Source organism: Calliphora vicina, chromosome 5, assembly GCF_958450345.1.
Source record: "Calliphora vicina chromosome 5, idCalVici1.1, whole genome shotgun sequence".
Taxonomy (NCBI): domain Eukaryota; kingdom Metazoa; phylum Arthropoda; class Insecta; order Diptera; family Calliphoridae; genus Calliphora; species Calliphora vicina.
Genome location: NC_088784.1, coordinates 21,975,617 through 21,995,858, shown reverse-complemented (window position 1 = coordinate 21,995,858; position 20,242 = coordinate 21,975,617). Strand labels below are relative to the sequence as shown.

At 31.6% G+C, this 20,242-nt stretch overlaps 1 protein-coding gene across 1 annotated transcript in view; it reads right to left on the bottom strand.

Annotated features, from left to right (window-relative positions):
* Nucleotides 1-14,405, bottom strand: part of Fa2h (Fatty acid 2-hydroxylase) — a 41,344-nt gene extending 26,939 nt beyond the window's left edge. Inside the window, exon 1 of the mRNA XM_065513630.1 lies at nucleotides 14,385-14,405. The gene's annotated coding sequence lies outside the window, so the exon portion shown is untranslated. The remainder of the gene's footprint in view (nucleotides 1-14,384) is intronic.
* Nucleotides 14,406-20,242: the final 5,837 nt, after the last annotated feature.

Here is a 20,242-nt window from a genome sequence, read left to right as displayed (position 1 = left end):
ATCTCTTTTTACACTCAGTGGAAATTAAATATTAATAAGCAGGGCTGAGATTTCCATGCATTAAAATAAAATGAAAATATGCACATAAAACTTGTAATATTAATCCATAAATATGCAGAAATAATATTGTATTCCTAAAAACATAAATAAATTCTCTATAAAACAAAAAATATTTCAAAAATATGCAGCAATAGTAGATTATGTACTGAAACTAATGGTTTGTGCGGTTCGGACCAGCCAAAAAAAGTTTGAAGACCAAGAATTGGAGGTATTACTTCATTATGATTGTTGTCAAACTCAAACAAGAGCTTGCAAAATCATAGTATTCATCCAAAAGCAGGGAAATTGGGTACTATACGCATTGAAGCTAAAAGACCTTGAAAGACGATTTTGCAATTAAGGAGTGAGATCGAAAAAAACCTTTTTCCCAATTATGTTAATTTGTTGTTAATCAGATTAGAATTGCATACTAAAATTGATAAATATTTTCAACAAAACCCAACTTATTCTTACAAAAAGTTGGCCGACTTTGAACGACGATTTTGTAATTAAGGAGTGAGATCGAAAAAATCTTAACAAACGTTTTTCCTTAAAACTTTTGCCAATTATGTTAATTTGTTGTGAATCTGATTAAAATGAATAACATATTGTTACGAAATTGTACTTGAATTCAAATATAACGATTTTAACGGCTGATTTAAAAGTAGCATAATGCTTTCAAATAACAGTGCTGTAACCCTAGGTCTCCACGTAGCAATATTTATTGCTGCAATTGTCAAATTTGATTGCGTCAATAAAATTCGCGAATGTAGACCGCAAATTGCCATATGTAGCAATCCATTGCGCAATGATTGCTCTACTGATTGCCTGAGCAATTATTGCTAAGCAATAAGCTGTCAGTTCAGTTGTCATTAATGTAAAATTTCATCTTTCTATGATTCGGTGCGATTAATTCATACATATTTAATTTATTTAAGATCCAAAAGAAAAAAAAACAATGAAATTAGTGAAAAAAATCATTCAACGCAAAATAAACCACTGTTTTTCATAGAACATCTCTCGTTGAAAATTTTGTATTTGTGACGAACGTTTTCTCCACCTAAAGCAATCAGCAATCACTCTGCTGTTGTTCTGCCGACGTTATTGTTTGAGCTTAGCAATAAAAATTGCTACGTGGAGACCTAGGGTAAAACTGTAACATATCTGTGGACATTATTTAATAAAAGCTTTCAGTTGATTTGACCGTAAGTTGGCAACGCTGTATTCGATTTCGAATATTCAGTTAAAGAACATTGTAGAAAGTACACCACAGATGACGTATGTATTATAAACCTCCAGACAGTTAAAGAGAAATCTAGAGTGCAGGTGGCAGTGTTATAAATAGTAGCAGAGGTTGCAGTCGTTAGTGAGTTTATCAAAAACGCTTTTCGAATAAACATCATCTAAGTGCCTTAAAGTGTGTTGTGTTTTTCAAGTAAATTCGTGTACATTATAAATTGTGTCTGTAATTCTGAGAATTTATAAACGTGTATAAAAAACATTGAGTGGCTATTTAGTTCTGTTGTTGTTGTACATTTTAAAGAAATAAAGAGTTGTTACAATTTTCAAACTACTAAACGGCTTTTATTTGCAATCAAAAGTATCCGGTTTATTTAAAGGAAATAAACCAGTGTTTTGAAAAGGTTAAAACGTAACAATATGATTTTTCTAAAGCCAATAGAAAGCATTTTCAAAAGAGCTCCCAACACATCCCGTAGGAAAGCAGCTCGGTTAGCTCAGTACTCGGGACTATTTGATAAGAAAAGTTAAAGCCAATGCAGGTTTAAAAACATACAAGGCTCTAAAAGTTCTTGACAGGAAACTCTGCTAAAAATAGGTAACGGAAATTGAAATCAAGTTTTATAAAAAAACAAGTAAGAGAGCACCAAATTATACTTCAAAATAAAATTTTTTAATATTTTTAGGTAAACAAAATTTGTTTTTTTCCAAAGTTGTTTTTTTCATTTTTTGAACAAAATTTGTTTTTTTAAAAATTTTTTTTTTTAAATTTTTATTTTTTTGTTGTTTTTTAAATTTTTTTAATATTTAGCGAAAAAAAATTTTGGTGAAAAAAAAAATTCGGGTTAAAAAATATTTTTTCCGATTTTCACCCATTGTAGGTTCAACTTACTTTGGTCTTGTATACGCCGTTGCAAAGGTCTTTGAAATATCTATTATTAGATATCCATATTGTCTTTAATGACTTAGTAATCCAGATATACAGTGGTTGACAAAACAATGGAAACTTTTCCAAATATTTCATTAGTGGCCTAAAAACTGAAATAATTTTTTAAAAAATTTTAACATCTTTGTAGTATTTTATTTGTACACTTTTATTAACTTAATTTAACAAAAACCAAAGGACATAATTAATTAAATTCTAAAAATGAGAAAACAAAATTAAAAGATTTCTTTGTTACGGCATTGACAAAACAATGGAAACTTAGGTATTATTTTAACAAATATGGTATAAACTTAGCAACAACTCAATATTTTGTTGGGTATCCCTTGTTTTTTATAACTGCTACACATCGACGATGCATTGAACCAATTAAAGAGTCAATGGTCTCCTTTGAAATATTTTGCCATTCCCTTATAACCAGCTCCGATAAATCTTCCTTCCTGGTGTAATTTTGTGTCCTTATTTTACGATCTACAATTTCCCATAGATTTTCTATGGGATTGAGATCTGGCGAACAAAACACGTACCTCGTTGGATTGTAACCACTCGGTTACAACCCTAGAGGTGTGTTTCGGGTGGTTGTCGTGTTGGAATCTCCAAACTAGGGGCATATTTTCCTCAGCGTATGGATACATAACATCGTTTAATATGCTTCTGTATCCTATACCTGTCATGGTATCTTTTATAATATGAATTGGGCCCATACCTTGCCCTGAAAAACATCCCCATACCATAATATTGCCACCGCCAAACTTTACAGTCTTATTTGTGTACTTTGGATCTAATCTTTTTCCCTTTGGTCGTATTACAAATGTTCTCCCATCACTGCCTCTTAAATTGTATTTGGATTCATCGGAAAAGAGGACAGTATTCCATTTCTGTATCGACCAGTTTAAATGATCCCTGGCAAATTGTAGACGAGCAGAACGGTTCTTTTTAGAAATGAGTGGACGATAGCAACCAAGACCAGCCTCATTTGCCCTGCGACTAACTGTTCGGCTACTTATTTCTAATTTTAGGCTATTAACAACCTCTCGAGGAGTTATTTTTATGAATTTCTTGAACTCTCTCGCTATTAAATTATCTTGTCTAGGAGTAGTCTTCCACCTAAATGTTGAGTTTTTACAGAACCGGTCTCACGAAATTTTTGAAACTGTTGATTTATTTATTGAATATTTGTCACAGATACTTTTTTTTGTTTTAAACCAGCTTTAAAATCGTTAATTATTTTATTTTTTAAGTCTTCACAAATCTTAACTTTAGCCATTTTCGTTAACTTTGAAAAAAAGCAATTATGCGAAAAACTTAGAAAAAGAAATTGTGAAAAATTACCAGAATTTAAAAATAAAATAAAATAACTGTAAACAGGATGCTTTTTACATGGTTCTTTTAAATATTCACCCCTATCGGCAATAACATGTGAAATTTTGTTCCCATGAAATATCCATTTCCCTCGAAGGGAAAATTGCTATCGGGAATATCACGATGAACTTTACATTCACAATAGTTGATTTTGTTCCATCTACAAATTTCACAACAAGGGGAATTTTTTCACGCGAACAAAGTTGATGAACGAAAAAAGGAAAAGGGAAAATATTTCATGTGAAATATTGATTCACGATAGGGGTGATTATTTTCGTTTTACACTTCTTTCTTGCAGAAGTTTAAAAGTTTCCATTGTTTTGTCAGTAGCGAAATAGTGAATATTTTTAATTTTGTTCCCTTTTTCAGAATATAATTATGTTGTTTGTTTTTCAGTTAATTTATATAAATAAAACTATACAAGTAAAATACTAAAAAAAAAAATTTTATTTTAAAAAAATATTTTAAATTTTGGGCTACATATGGAATATTTGGAAAAGTTTCCATTGTTTTGTCAACCACTGTAGGTCAAAAATCAAGGTTGTCCTTATATCTGATCCATTTGTGGACCGATTTTAAATAGCAACCGAGCCGGGAGAATTCCGGAGATATTGATGTATGAATCGTGAATCGTTGATTTCAACAGACAGACGGACGTGGCTTAATCGACTCCGCTATCTATAAGGATCTAGAATATATACACTTTATAGGGTCGGAAAATTATATTGTGGAAATTACAAACGGAATGACAAACTTACCCTTCTCACGAAGGTGAAGGGTATAAAAAAACAATTGTCCCAAAAAGTTCTTGGTATGGCAAGCTATATGCAATTGTGGCAAAAGATTCCGCAAAGTGCTTTATAAATTTCGAAATTTACATCAAGGAAAGTTTACAAAAAAGGATGCTTCCATTCATAAGAATTCTTAATCACCCCTATCGGCAATAACATGTGAAATTTTGTTCCCATGAAATATCCATTTCCCTCGAAGGGAAAATTGCTATCGGGAATATCACGATGAACTTTACATTCACAATAGTTGATTTTGTTCGTAGCAGCTGTTTATTGTTTACACAATTCCATCTAAAAATTTCACAACAAGGGGAATTTTTTCACGTGAACAAAGTTGATGAACGAAAAAAGGAAAAGGGAAAATATTTCATGTGAAATATTGATTCGCGATAGGGGTGAATGTGTCCACTTATTTTTAGCCTTATTTGGCATCCTGTCACTATGGTAAGCAAGGTCTTGAGTGGCACAAGAACAATAATGTGGTATTTGTAAAAAAGAGAGGCAAAGTGCATGGAGCTACGGCCAGTGAAGAGATATCGGGCTCTTGTTAAAAGAGATTTGAAGAGCACAAAAAAGATGTCCAAAAGTGTGGAAGATTTTAAACGGAGATGGATGGTTCAAATCGATGCCATTTTGTTGCAAATCATCTGATTCGGAAAAGTAATTGGTCAAAATTGATTTTGGGTTACTGATAACAAACATGCATTTGCCCGAAAATCGCAGCCCTGTTGATAAGGCAAGCCGCCAGGCAGACACCAGCTTATATCTACTTAGAAACTATAAGTGGTGTAAAACTATTAATAATAATTCTATATTTATCTTTATGATTTGAGATAACAAATCACAATAACTGTAGTCCACCAACAAAAAAAAAAACAAAATCATAAATATAAAATTTAATAAAGTTTATTAATATTTAAGACTCTCTATCTCTGTCTCTTATTGGTTTGTCTTTATGTCCCTCAATTTATCTAAAAGCAATCTTGTGTTTGTAAATATTATTCCTAAAGAGAAAGAGTTCAATCTATCAGACTTGTCATAACAGGTGACGTCTTTAATTACTTTAATATTATTATATTAAGTTACAAAGTTATTTTTAGTACAAATATTTACAAATATTTATTTGTAAATATTTATTTAATTCATCGACAATTGAGTCAGTCATTATTATTGTTGTTAAGTTTAGCATGACCTATAAATATTATAAAGGTGCTAAATATTACATATTTCATCAACATTTTCATTGCATTATTAATTGTTTTTAAAAATAGTACTGGTAATATAGATTGCTATAATTAGTACTTATTAACTGAGGCACCCTTTGGTTATGATTCATTGCTTTATCAGTTAATAGTGTGTAAGCACCTGATCTTTTGAAGAAAAAAAGTCAACAACAAGTTGCCAATAGTTGTAAAGTGCAATAATAATTGTTTGTTTATGGCTAAACAGCAGACTGATCTGTTTGCTAATAATATAGACAAATTTTAATTAATGATATTTAGATTGAATAAAACTGAAAATACACAATTTCCAGTTGTATTTCAGAAGTTTCAGTATAAAGTCTCGAATAGTCTCGAAATATTGGAAATGCAACATTTGAAATTTTGCAAGACTATTCGCACTTAACGCTATTTTTTGCAAAGCTATTCAAAAAGTAAAATATGGCAAATCAATTATGTGTGAAGATACATAAATGATTTTCTTTGTTTGTTCCTCTTTTTCTTTACTTTCTCTATTATTTTAATGCAGTGATGTTCACTCCATACAACAATTGTTTGAAAAATTTCCACACATTTGTTATGCTCTTTTAAAAACTTTTGTTCATTCATCGCTGAGAATGCGAAGAAACCACATGTGGCGGACTATCGCAATTTTTTTCAGAAATTTATTAAGCATTGTTGTTGGTTGTTTTTGTTTGAAGCATAGCAAACACACGCGTTTCAATTACAATTGAACACAATAAAACAAAGTCAAAAATAAATACAAAATTTAAGAGAATTTCGGACTTACAATGTATATTTTTTCATTTCCTTAAAATTTAAATTACATTCATTTAATAAATTGGTTTTATTTGACAAAAATTCTAAATCTAAACTTTCTTCATTTTGTTATTATTTTAAGTGTTTGACATTATGTTTGCTGGGTAGCTCTCTCACCAATACATCTTCATTTTTATTTTTGAACATCACTGTTTTAATGTCGCCATATTGAAAGATAGAGAGAGAGTGTGAAGCAAACGCAATAACAACTCCAAAAACAACATAAATATAGCGACATCATATGCAATAAAGGTATTCTCTGTTTATTTTTTTTTGATACTCAGTTCCAAAGTGAAGCGTATCCCAGAGAGAGCATTCTCTCTGGGATACGGGGCACATTCTGGACTATAAAGAGGGTGAGCCAAAACATTTCATTCTAAATACTTTTAAACAGGTATTGCAACATGTAGCTGAGCGTTGCCATGATGGAATGTTACTGTTTAATGTCTTTCCGCATATTCTGGGGGTTTTTCGGTCAATGCTCGTTTCAAACGAATCAGTTGCGTTCGGTACAGGTTCCCTGTGATGGTGTGGTAAGATTTCAGCAGCTCATAATATATAGGACCCTTTTGGTATTTGTCTTTGGTGTCCGTCCATTCGGATGGTTGGCCGGGCTTCAGATACGATCTCTTACGCTTCGGGTTATCGTAATGGATCAATTTTCATCGCAAGTAATGATTCGGTGCAAAAATGATTTTCATTTACCAATTTCCCTGCTTTTGCATTAATCCTGCTACTCGGAAACGTTTTGAAATTGCTGCTTGAGTAGCTCCCAAAGATTTTGTAAGCTCTTGTTGAGCTTGACAACAATCTTAATGGTGTAATGCCTCCAATTGTTGTTCTTCAAACTTTTATGGCTGGCGATCTTTGTCTTCCGTGTCATAAGCATTGGTGAGCAATCGATGTGCTTCAGCGGCACATTTTTTCAGATTAAAGAAGTAAAGCAAAACTTCCCGCATATGACGCTTTGTTGGCACAAAATTCAACATTTTCAAAGCAAAAAAAAACTTTGTTGTTTACACTAAATCCCGCATTTTTGAGTCATACACACAATAAAATGAAGATATTACTTTTAAACTAAAATTTAAAGCAGTGATTGGAACTCATAGCCACAAGGGGCATAGCCAGAGGCCTTCACCAAATTGTACTTCAAAATAAAAATTTTAAATACTTTTAGTTAAAAAAAAATTTTTTTTCGAATTTTTTTCCTGTCTGTCTGTTAAAATCAACTTTCCGAAACCCCCAAATAACTTACATACACGGAGATCAATATCTCCGTAATTCTTCCGCCTCGGTTGCTATTTAAAATCGGTCCACAAATGGCTGAGATATAAGGAAAAAACCAGGACAACCTCGATTTTTGACCTACATCTGGATTACTAAGTCATTAATATAGACAATATGGATATCTAATGATAGATATTTCAAAGACCTTTGCAACGACCATAATAAGTTAGACCTACAATGGTTCAAAATCGGAAAAAATATTTTTTAACCCGAATTTCACCAAAAGTTTATTTTCGCTAAATTTAAAAAAAAAATTAACAAAAATTTTTTTTTTTAAATTTAAAAAATAAAAAAATTTAAAAAAAAAAACATTTTTTTTACAAAAAATTAAAAAAACAACTTTGGAAAACTTTGGTTTTTTATTCGATTCGAAATTTTAAGGAGATGTTTTGTAAAGAAAAAAATTCAAAAATTCAAATATGTTGCCTCCTTTTCATTTTTTGGAGAAACTTGAAGAACTAACATTAGTATATAGATACCGAGCGAAGCAGGGGCGATCAGCTAGTATGAAATAAAAATCATAATGAATAGCTGGTCAGTAGCCCGTTTCTGTATTTCTCGAATCGTAAAATTTCTCACATGAAGTGTGAAACAAAAAATTCCATCGTTTATCGATGTGTAAGAAAAAAAGTGTTTCTGTATTTGAATGCGAATACACACAACACTGATTCTGATCTTACTGGAATATTTCCAGTAATTTTGTGTCAAATGCAAGCGAAACGTTAACAAAAGAAATAAATTATAATTAAACCAAAACAGTGAATGAAATTCTAAACCAATTTTAAATACTAAAATATAACAATTGCGTTTTATTGATCTTCATAATTTTGCTGTTTAGAAATTCTTTCTATTTTCTATTAAAATTAAAAAAATATTTTACAAACACATTATAGTTTACATACATGTGTATATACAGTGGTTGACAAAACAATGGAAACTTTTCCAAATATTCCATATGTAGCCCAAAATTTAAAATATTTTTTTAAAATAAAATTTTTTTTTTAGTATTTTACTTGTATAGTTTTATTTATATAAATTAACTGAAAAACAAACAACATAATTAAAAATATTCACTATTTCGCTACTGACAAAACAATGGAAACTTTTAAACATCTGCAAGAAAGAAGTGTAAAACGAAAATAATATTTAAAAGAACTATGTAAAAAGCATCCTGTTTACAGTTATTTTATTTTTAAATTCTGGTCATTTTTCACAATTTCTTTTTCTAAGTTTTTCGCATAATTGCTTTTTTCAAAGTTAACGAAAATGGCTAAAGTTAAGATTTGTGAAGACTTAAAAAATAAAATAATTAACGATTTTAAAGCTGGTTTAAAACAAAAAAGTATCTGTGACAAATATTCAATAAATAAATCAGCAGTTTCAAAAATTATAAAGAAATTTCGTGAGACCGGTTCTGTAAAAACTCAACATTACCTCGTAAGACTACTCCTAGACAAGATAATTTAATAGCGAGAGAGTTCAAGAAATTCCCAAAAATAACTTCTCAAGAGGTTGTTAATAGCCTAAAATTAGAAATAAGTACTCGAACAGCAGGGCAAATGAGGCTGGTCTTGGTTGCTATCGCCCTGTGAAAAAACCACTAATTTCTAAAAAGAACGGTTCTGCTCGTCTACAATTTGCCAGGGATCATTTAAACTGGTCGATACAGAAATGGAATACTGTCCTCTTTTCCGACGAATCCAAATACAATTTAAGAGGCAGTGATGGGAGAACATTTGTAAGATGACCAAAGGGAAAAAGATTAGATCGAAAGTACACAAATAAGACTGTAAAGTTTGGCGGTGGCAATATTATGGTATGGGGATGTTTTTCTAGGGCAAGGTATGGGCCCAATTCATATTATAAAAGATACCATGACAGGTATAGGATACAGAACCATATTAAACGATGTTATGTATCCATACACTGAGGAAAATATGCCCCCAGTTTGGAGATTCCAACACGACAACGACCCGAAACACACCTCTAGGGTTGTAACCGAGTGGTTACAATCCAACGAGGTACGTGTTTTGAAGTGACCTGCCCAATCGCCAGATCTCAATCCCATAGAAAATCTATGGGAAATTGTAGATCGTAAAATAAGGACCCAAAATTACACCAGGAATGAAGATTTATCGGAGGCGGTTATAAGGGAATGGCAAAATATTTCAAAGGAGACCATTGACTCTTTAATTAGTTCAATGCATCGTCGATGTGTAGCAGTTATAAAAAATAAGGGATACCCAACAAAATATTGAGTTGTTGCTAAGTTTATACCATATATGTTAAAATAATACCTAAGTTTCCATTGTTTTGTCAATGCCGTAATAAAGACATATTTTAATTTTGTTTACTCATTTTTAGAATTTAATTAATTATGTCCTTTGTTTTATGTTAAATTAAGTTAATAAAAGTACAAATAAATACAAATAAAATACTACAAAAATGTTAAAATTTTTTAAAAAATTATTTCAGAATTTAGTCCACTAATGAAATATTTGGAAAAGTTTCCATTGTTTTGTCAACCACTGTATATACATAATTATTTTATTTAAACTCTGTTACTTACCTTTTCGGCTGATTTGGTCTCCATATTTATAAAAAAGAAAAGAAAAATAACAATATTTTGTTAAATTTTGGTTTTCTCGCACCAATTTCAATTGTGACTTGTTTTGACAGTTCTTGTGAGAAACTTTACGCAAAATATTGTTACAGAAACACTTTTTCTCACATCCTTCCAATAATTGCTGGAAAATTATTTAAATGACAGATAATTCTCGTAAAGTCAAGATACAGAAACACTTGTGCGAGAAAAAACATATTTTGTTTCGGAATTTTTACGATTCGAGAAATACAGAAACGGGCTACAGTTTACAAAATAGATTGAATTAAAATAACATACTCCATATTCCACGTTCACTATATGACGGTCATTGATACAAATGATCAATTGAATATTATACTAAATATCAATACAAATCTCCCATTCTATGTTACCCTCTTAAACCATTTTGATCCATCTACAGCTGATCGTTTAAAGGGTCAACCATAGATGTACAACACTTGAGCTTCAACTGCGATAAAGATATTTGTAAGTAAACACGATCACGTGGAGACGCCATTTATCTATAATCACGTTTACGTGTATTTCGTGCTAAGTACAATTTTTATGAAAATCACAGGTGGCTTATTGCCATCATAAATATGCCCAATTAAACATAAAGTTTATTGATTAAAGGCCCCAATATACAGTTCAATCTTTTAGAATAATAAATATATTTATGTGTGTATTTATGTACATTTTATTATTTCTCATATTTGGCTTAATCATAATTTTGTTTTTATAATTTTATTTTGATTATACGATTACTCATACAATTAATTAAAATGTCCCTCTTATCGAAGGGGGTTTCTGTTCATTTCACAATTTTAACGCATGTAGTACCTGCAGTAGATTACTAAACTATTATTATCTGCTATAATTTATTAAGTTTTATTGAAGTGCGGCAGTAGAAGTGTCCTCAAGTAATGTGACTAAGGAGCTGTCAATTAAATGAAATCTGATTATAAAAGTAATAACCAACTTTTTGCAGATATTAGGTTTGATATATGCCGACACCATAATTATAGAAAATACTTTCAAAGATAATGAAATTTTTAAGATAATACTAAGTAATAAAACTATCTAAAATAGATTTTACTTAAGTACATGAACACACCTAGTAAATTATACAGGATAACAATGTATTTAGGTTACTTGTCGTTTTCTACAATTAATTGCAATTTTAGCTGTGTTCTTTTTTAGCCCCATGATACAGGTATTGATGAGATATCTTTTAATAGTCAACAGCTGTATTGAACAAAAAAATACTGGGCAACAATGCGTATCTTTGGGATGTGTAGGTTTGTCATATGATAGATAATTAACATTTAATCAATAGAACAACATATCAATGACGTACTCTTAAACTACAATTTTATTGATTTCTAATTTGCATTTTAATACAAAATGTATTGTAATTTAATAAGTGATCTAAACTACATATTTCCTTATTAAATATTTACATGAAAATGAAAAAATAGACTTCCTGTTAAGAAATTAATATAGATTAATAAGTGTTTATAAAATGTGAACAAGAATCTTAACAATTTGAGAATACATTGTTTCAAGAACAATCATCATTTAGTTGTTGGATGTTTATTAGAAAATCTCTCAGATTCTGCTACATTTTCCAAGTAGGAATTATCTAAAATTCTAAGATATTTTCCGTCTAGCCACTCTCTCAGATTATAGGATATTTTCTGTCTAGGAAATCCCTCAGATTCTGAGAAATTTTCCGTCTAGACAATGTTTCATATTCTGCGATATTTTCTGTCTAAGGAATCTCTCACATTCTGAGAAAATTTTCGGTCTATCAACTCTCTCAGATTCTGAGATATTTTGCGTCTAGCGACTCTCTCAGATTCTGATATAATTTTTGTCAAGAAAATCTCTCAGATCCTGATGTAATTTTTGTCTATAAAATGTCTGAGTTTCTGAGATAATTTTCGTCTTGGAAATCTCTCAGATTCTGAGTTATTTTCCTGAGTTATTATCTCAGACTATGAGAGATTTTCTAGACGGAAAATCTCTCAGATTCTGAAATATTTTGCGTCTACCAACTCTCAGATTCTGAGATAATTTTCGTCTAGAAAATCTCACAAATTTTGAGATAATTTTCGGCTAGAAAATCTCTCAGATTCGTCGATCATTTTCGTCTGTAAAAACTCTCAGATTCGTCTAAAAAATCCTTCAGATTCTAAGTTATATTACATCCAGAAAATCTCACAAATTTTGAGATAATTTTTTTCTAGAAAATCTCTTAGATTCGTCTAGAAAATCTTTCAGATTCATAGTTATTTTGCGTCTAGAAAATCTCAGAAATTTTAAGATAATATTCGTTTTGAAAATCTCTCAGATTATGAGCTAACTTTCGTCTGAAAATCTCCAAGATTCTGAGATAATTTTCGCCTAGAAAATCTCTCAGATTCTAAGATATTTTTCGTCTAGTAAATCCTCAGATTCTGAGATATTTTCCATCTAGAAACTCTCTCAGATTCTGAGATATTTTCCGTCTAGAAACTCTCTCAGATTCTGAGATATATTCCGTCTAGTAAATCTCTCAGATTCTGAGACATTTTCCGTCTAGAAAATCTCTCATAGTCTGAGATAATTTTCGTCTAGTAAATCTCACAGATTCTGAGATATTTTCCGTCTAATAAATCCCTCAGATTCTGAGATATTTTCCGTCTAGTAAATCTCTCAAAATCTGACATAATTTTCTTCTAGAAAATCTTCTCAGAGTCGGAGATAATTTTCTTCTAGAACATCTCTCAGATTTTGAGATCATCTTCAGATAATTTTTATCTAGAAAATCTCTCACATTCTTAGGTAATTTTCGTCTAGAAATTCCTTTAAATTCTGAGATAATTTTCATCTAGAAAATCTCTCAGAGTCCGAGATAATTTTTGGAAAGGAAATCTCTCAGATTCTGAGATAATTTTCATCTAGAAAATCTTTCAGATTCTCAGATAATTTTCGTCTAGCAACTCCCTCAGAATTTGGGATATTTTGCGTCTACCAACTCTCTAAAACTCTGTGCTATTTTTCGTCTAGTAAATCTCTCAGATTCTGAGATAATTTTCGTCTAGAAAGTCTCTGATTCTAATATAATTTTCGTCTAGAAAATCTCTCGTCAGGAAAATCTCTCTGATTCTGAGATAATTTTCGTCTAGAAAATCTCTCACATTCTTAGATAATTTTCGTCTAGAAATTCTTTTAAATTCTGAGATAATTTTCGTCTAGAAAATCTCTTAGAGTCTGAGATAATTTTTGGATAGAAAATCTCTCAAATTCTGGACTATTTTTCGTCTAGTAAATCTCTCAGATTCTGAGATATTTTCCGTCTAGTAAATCTCTCGGATTCTGAGATAATTTTCGGCTTGAAAATCTGTCGATTCTGATAAAATCTCTCAAATTTTAAGATATTTTTTTTCTAGAAAATCTCTCAGATTCTGAGATCATCTTTAGATAATTTTTATCTATAAAATCTCTCACACTCTTAGATAGTATTCGTCTAGAAAATCTATTAGATTCTGAGATCATTTTCGTCTAGAAAATCTCTCAAATTTTGAGATAATTTTCGTCTAAAAAATCACTCAGAGTTTGAGATAATTTTTGGATCGGAAATCTCTCAGATTCTGTGATAATTTTCCGTCTAGAAAGTCTCAGATTCTGAGATAATTTTCGTCTAGAAAGTCTCTGATTCTAATATAATTTTTCGTCTAGAAAATCTCTCAAAGTCTGAGATGATTTTCCTCTAGAAAATTTTCGTCTCGAAAATCTCTCAGTTCTGAGATAATATTCGTCTGGAAAATCTCTCTGATTCTGAGATAATTTTCGTCTAGAAAATCTCTCTGATTCTGAAAAATTTTGAGATAAATTTCGTCTAGAAAATCTCTTAGATCTAGATTTTCTATTCGGAAAATATCTCAGATTCTGAGATAATTTTCATCTAGAAAATCTCTCAAATTTTTATATAATTTTCGTCCAGAAAATCTCTCTGATTCTGAAAAAATTTTCGTCTAGAAAATCGCTCAGATTCTAAGATATTTGACTCATTGGTTTCCTATATCAAGACTTACCGTAACCTTCCATTAAATTATATCCAAATATGTACGTCCACAGTTTTTGTTATAGATTATTTTTTTAATTAAATAATATAAACAAACACATACGCCCATATGTTTACCACTAGTCGCCGGTTAAGGGCACTTTAAACTTAATTGTATTTATTTGTTTTCAAATAAATTAACAGCAATAAGAGAAATTTGTTAAACATTTTTCAAGTTCAGTCATAATCACACATTTATTTATTTATTGTTTTAAATATTGTTAGTTATTGTTGTGAATATATGAATTGATCTGTTAGACAGAAATTATGCACTAATTGTTCTTAAAAGGCAACAACAAAAAACCCGATTATAATTTGCTAATTCACGATGTGAACTTCCTAAACGTTTCAAAGACACTACTGAGGTTTGTTTTGACAGCAATGCCTGCCTGCCTCTATGTCTATCATGGATGTAGGGTTATGGTCGTAGTCACGAATGAAAAATCAGAAAAACTTTAATCATTTTAATAACGTTTTTGTGTTTCCTTGCCACTTCTATAAGACTTTGCTTGAGTTTGTTTTTAATTTTTATCCCTCTACCAAGCAAATAGAAAAGAGTCTTCTTTTTATATGTAAATTAATCAGGTTGACGTAATATTTAACTGACTGACAGCAATGACAAAAGCAACAAAAATCAAATCCAAATCAAAAAAAAATCTAAATGATGGTGGTGAATCCATGTGTGCAAAATTATGTGTGTTGAAAAGGTGTTTGCGGGAGGGTTTATTATTTAATAAATGGCCAGAAACAATAATAATGTTAATAACAATAATATTTATTATTTAAAATGTACATAGAGTACTACGAGTACATTGTATAAAGTTTTTGCTTTAACTTAAAGCTTTTAAACAAATTAAATTCAGACATGTGCATGGACTGGAATGGAATGTATTTATAAGGAAACATTCGAGATAAATAAGGATTTGTCTGAGTTTATTATATAAATGCATATTAATAAGTATAGACTAGTGGAGGTGTTAAAGTGAGTGGTTAGTGTTTGGATATTGTCATACAGATTATTTTTATATACTTAAGAAACAGACATACTTTCCTCAGATTAACAATATCTGGATTCCCAAACAAAATCAAGGTATCTTCCATAGATAAATACACATAGATCGGAGACTCCACGGTCAAAGACCTAGAACTCAGTTGTCAAAAACCTAAGTGATGAAAATAAATTAATAAAAAAATGCTTGTAGATTTACGCTTTAATAAAGCTACCAAATTATCCAAATTTACTTTGGAAATCAGTCTTCGTTTCGCGCATCTTATTACGCTAAATGTTGGCTTAACGGGTTTGTTGAGACCAAACATGTGCGCCGACAGACTAGACCGTAGTGCATTGGTAGGCAAATAGAGGCATTTAATTTGTGTGCTTTTTTGGGTAAAAAATAAAATATCCACAACAACATCAAGCAACTGATTGAAATGTGTGTATTTTTACGCTCTATTACGCTCTTTTGTTCACATTCGGGTTGTTTGACGAAAATCATCGTAATCTGAACTATATGAACGCCTACCATGGCCGTAGTGTGCTGTACTATCAATCTGGGGGTAGCGGGTTCGATTCCCGACAGAGACTCTAGGTGTATATGCAGACAAGCAAAAAGCTTTGTGTTTGTTTAAAAAAATAAAAAGTTATTTTGAGTTCATATTTTGTGATCTACAATTTCCCATTGGTTTTCTATGGGTTTGAGATCTGTCGATTGGGAAGACCAGTTAAAAATACAATACCTCATTGGATTACAAACCTAGAGTTGTATTTGGGGCAGAGACCTGCGCCGACTAAATTCTCGGCGGCGGCTCAAAGCCGGCTATCAGCCGATTAAAGAAAACTACTCAAATTCTAAATAACTAAAAATTTAAAAAGTAAAACTCCGAAAATTTTATGAAATTACTATTGAACTGTTTTCAAAGCAGCGGCTATTTTCAACCCGACTTAAGACGAACAAAATTTCGACGGCGGCGGCTTTTAAAATTTATCGGCGGATCGGCTCAGCCGGCTTACAGCCGTTCGGCGCAGGCCTCTGATTTGGGGTCATTTTCGTTCTGGAATATCCAAACTGGCGGTATATTTTCCTCCATAACAAAGTTTAAAATGGATCTGTATCCGATTCCGTTAAAAAAACAGGCACTTCGGCCGTCATAAAAATGTCCTTCCATCACTGCCTCTTAAATTATATTTCGATTCATTCGAAAAGAGAATATTATTACATTTCTGTCTCGACCAGTTTAAATTCACAAACAATATTCTGTAAAAAATTAACCTAAGTTTCCATTGTTTTGACAATATCATAATAAGCTCCTTAATGGATGTCAGAAACAGAAGAGTTGTTGACATCTGTATTGATCATGAGCTCATCAGAGGCGAAATCAAGATCAACCCGACTTAAGAAATGGCAAAGAAGAAGTCGAAAAAGTGTTAGTATGGGTTCCTTGTTGGTAAGGTTCCCGAGATCCGTGTTGCTGATGTTGTTAGGCCAGAATATTCTGCATATGATACTGAGGCACTTGTTGATGATTTGTGTGATGGTGTACACTTCCGTTCAACAGAGTAGACTTTACACATGCGATGAATATTAAAAGCTTGGTTCGTCTGGATATTTGTGAGTTTCTTCATACTGGTTGTAGTGTTCCGAATGCCGCTCTCGCTTTACAGAGCCTGCATTTTGAAGATCTTGTGCGAGAGTAGACAGATATCATCCGTATAATACAAATCCTCGAGTTAGCGTGATAGACTTCCTCTTCTCTTTGAACTGACTTCGCTCACCCAGCACTATAGTAGGGGTTTATGTGTAATGGTTGACTAATATTCCCGTTGTGAAGAACTGAGATTTCTCTTCACAACGGAACTCTCTGATGATTCGAGTTATTTTCTGGGGTAGGTTCCTTTTCTTCTCAATGCATTCCGTCTGATGGTATCGAAGGCCTTCATGAAATCTATGAACAGTAGGTACAGGGGTGTACTCCATTCTAGTGATTATTATATTATAATTAATAGGATGTTGACCTAGTCTATGCAGCTCCTGTTTGGAAGGAAACCTGCATGTTAATCTAGTAGATTGTTCTCCATTTTACTTTGAAGCCTTGGTGTTAAACAGAGTAATCCCTCTCCAGTTGTTGCAATATTTCAAGTCGCCACTTTTCGGTAACTAAACCTTTCGTTCTCCCAGTCTGATGTAATGTGCAGTCGTAGAATTTCAGGTGGTATTTTTGCAGGTCTGTTGTTTTCAATTTCGTTGTCCTCCGGAGTTGCACCTGTGGCGGCGTTACTAATTTTTTCGAAATATTCTCTCCATATCATTGTTTGTTAATCAGCGACTGGTTGGCTCCTATTACATTTTCGATTGATGAGACAGTTAGTTGTCTGATGTAGTTTTCTTATATTGTTCTGGATAGTCGCTTCTTCCACCCACATTGCAAGCGCTTCTAGGAACTTTCTTTTGCCACTTCTTGCAGCTCTCTTTACTTGTTTTGCCAGTAGTTGGTACAGCTGTCTCAAAGTGTTGTTGTTGTTTAACTGCAGCTTGAGTTCCCTTCTTATAGAAACCAGGTTCCAGTATCGTCTGATATTCAAGGTTTTCTTTGTGGTTGCGATATACCCAATGTTTCTTCTGTGACTCGGTTATATGTTGCTGTGATATCATCGAATCGCCGCCGCTCTCTGAAACCTTACCAACAAGGAACTCATACTAAAACAAATAAAACGTAGGAAATGAAGGTGGAACGGTCATAATATCAAAAAGAATCCTGACAGTATATCAAGGATGGCGCTAGAGTGTAACCCTCAAGAAGCCGTGGTCAGCCTAAGAATATATGGAGACGCATGTTACTCCAAGAACTAGGACATCTTACATGAGAAGACTCGAAAACAACTGCAACGAATCGTGCAAGATGGAGATGCTTTGTGGAAGCCATATGCTTCCAAGAGAGGCAATGGAGAAAAGAAAATATAAATAACTTTTTGTTTCTTTTCAATTTGCTCCTTAGTCCACGATCTGTTCTAGACTTGGGCTGCAAGGTCATCTTGTTATAAAACAATTATGGTCATGTGGAAAACAGCTTTTTCATCCAACATTGAACAACTGCAGAGAAGACAATCAAGATTCTTTAAAATAATGTCAAGCGCTCCTTGGTACTTTAGAATTAGTAGTATCCACAATAATCTTAATGTTCCAAAAATACGCGAAGACATCAAATTCTCCAGTATTAACTACAGGGTAGAATCGACGACAATTGTATCTTCGTTTCGACTACAGAAGACCTGTTACAACTACATGGGAAAACTATTATGCTATGTTCACACTTGGGCTTTTAAACGCGTTTAAGCAAAATTTTGATTAAGTTAATCAAAGCCGTTCACATTACATTTGAGATGATTAAGTTGACACTAAAATGATTAAGTTGACAAATGAAAAACAACAAACAAATTTATATTTCTTTAAGGCATTAAATATGGAAATAAATACTTTATTAAAGATATCAGCAGATTATTTTAAACTTTTTAATTATGAAATTGTGAACATTGATGAATTATTTAAGGTTTTTTAAGGAAAAAAAACCTGTCATAATTTATTTATCGGTACTACACTAAAAGGTGGCCGATGCTACATCATCATCAGTTTGAGGTATGTTCAGTTGATTCTACATGATTAATGAAGTGATTAAGATTTAATCATGTCAATTTGAAGTGATTAACAAATCATTTAAATGTATGGATAATCATCTCGATTTTGAAGTGATTAGACCTTAATCACGTTTGAGATGATTAATTCTGCAAATGTGAACATAGTATTAAATTATTCCGATCCCCTTGCAAGGGAGCTGCTATAATTTGAAGGAATAAGAAGAGTTTGGAGCTTTGGATGAATATTGAGGTGGATGTAACAACGTTTTTTACATTTAAAGTTATGAGATTCAATAAAGAACAATAAAATTATAAAGAAATTATGTGAAAAGTGAGTAATTTTGTTTAATTGACATTTCTCTCTATGGTTTGACTTATTCTCTATTTACATAATTAAGGTTCTTATAAATTTTAAATGATCACCAACTAATAATTCTTAGTTTTAAATTACAAATCAATCAAAAATCATCTCCATTTTAAGACCTTTTAAAACATTTGGTTTCACATTAATTAGCATGACAATTAACTCGTCAAATCTAACTAACATTAAAAGAAAACTAAAAAAAAAAATATGAGGAATTAAATGTTAGTCTTACATATTTGTTGCTTGGAAAATGTCTGTTAAGCACGTAACATTTTGGATGTCCTTGATATTTATTAACTACATGTGCCGATGCCGATGTCAGGAAATAAATATATTGGCGTGTGTTTTCTTTTTCAGACATCATACTGTGTGAAAATGTATAATTATTTTTGTTTTTAATGTCAATGACACGTGGGAAAGTAAATGACCATCTTATTAGAGATGCCATATAAATTTAATGGGAAAAAGGCAAATAATTATTAACAAATAACAATTATTTAAGACTGAAGTATAAAATTCTTCAATACACAACCTATTGTATCAGTTGTATATTCCATTCCTGTATGGCATATCAATTTGCACTGAATGACAATTTACAAAAAGAAGAAGAGAACTAAATTTATAGGGTAACATAGAGACGAGACATAATTGTCAGAAACCTAAGTCTGTTGTCAAAATCCTATCTTTGGCAACAACAAAATACATGCTAGTCAATGTATTTTGTTTTTGTATCAGACATATACAACAAATCGTATTTTTGTTTGACAAATCGGAGTGTATCGTCTCTATGTATAATTCTCTATGACTAAATTTATTACCCCCCGTCTCCACGTGC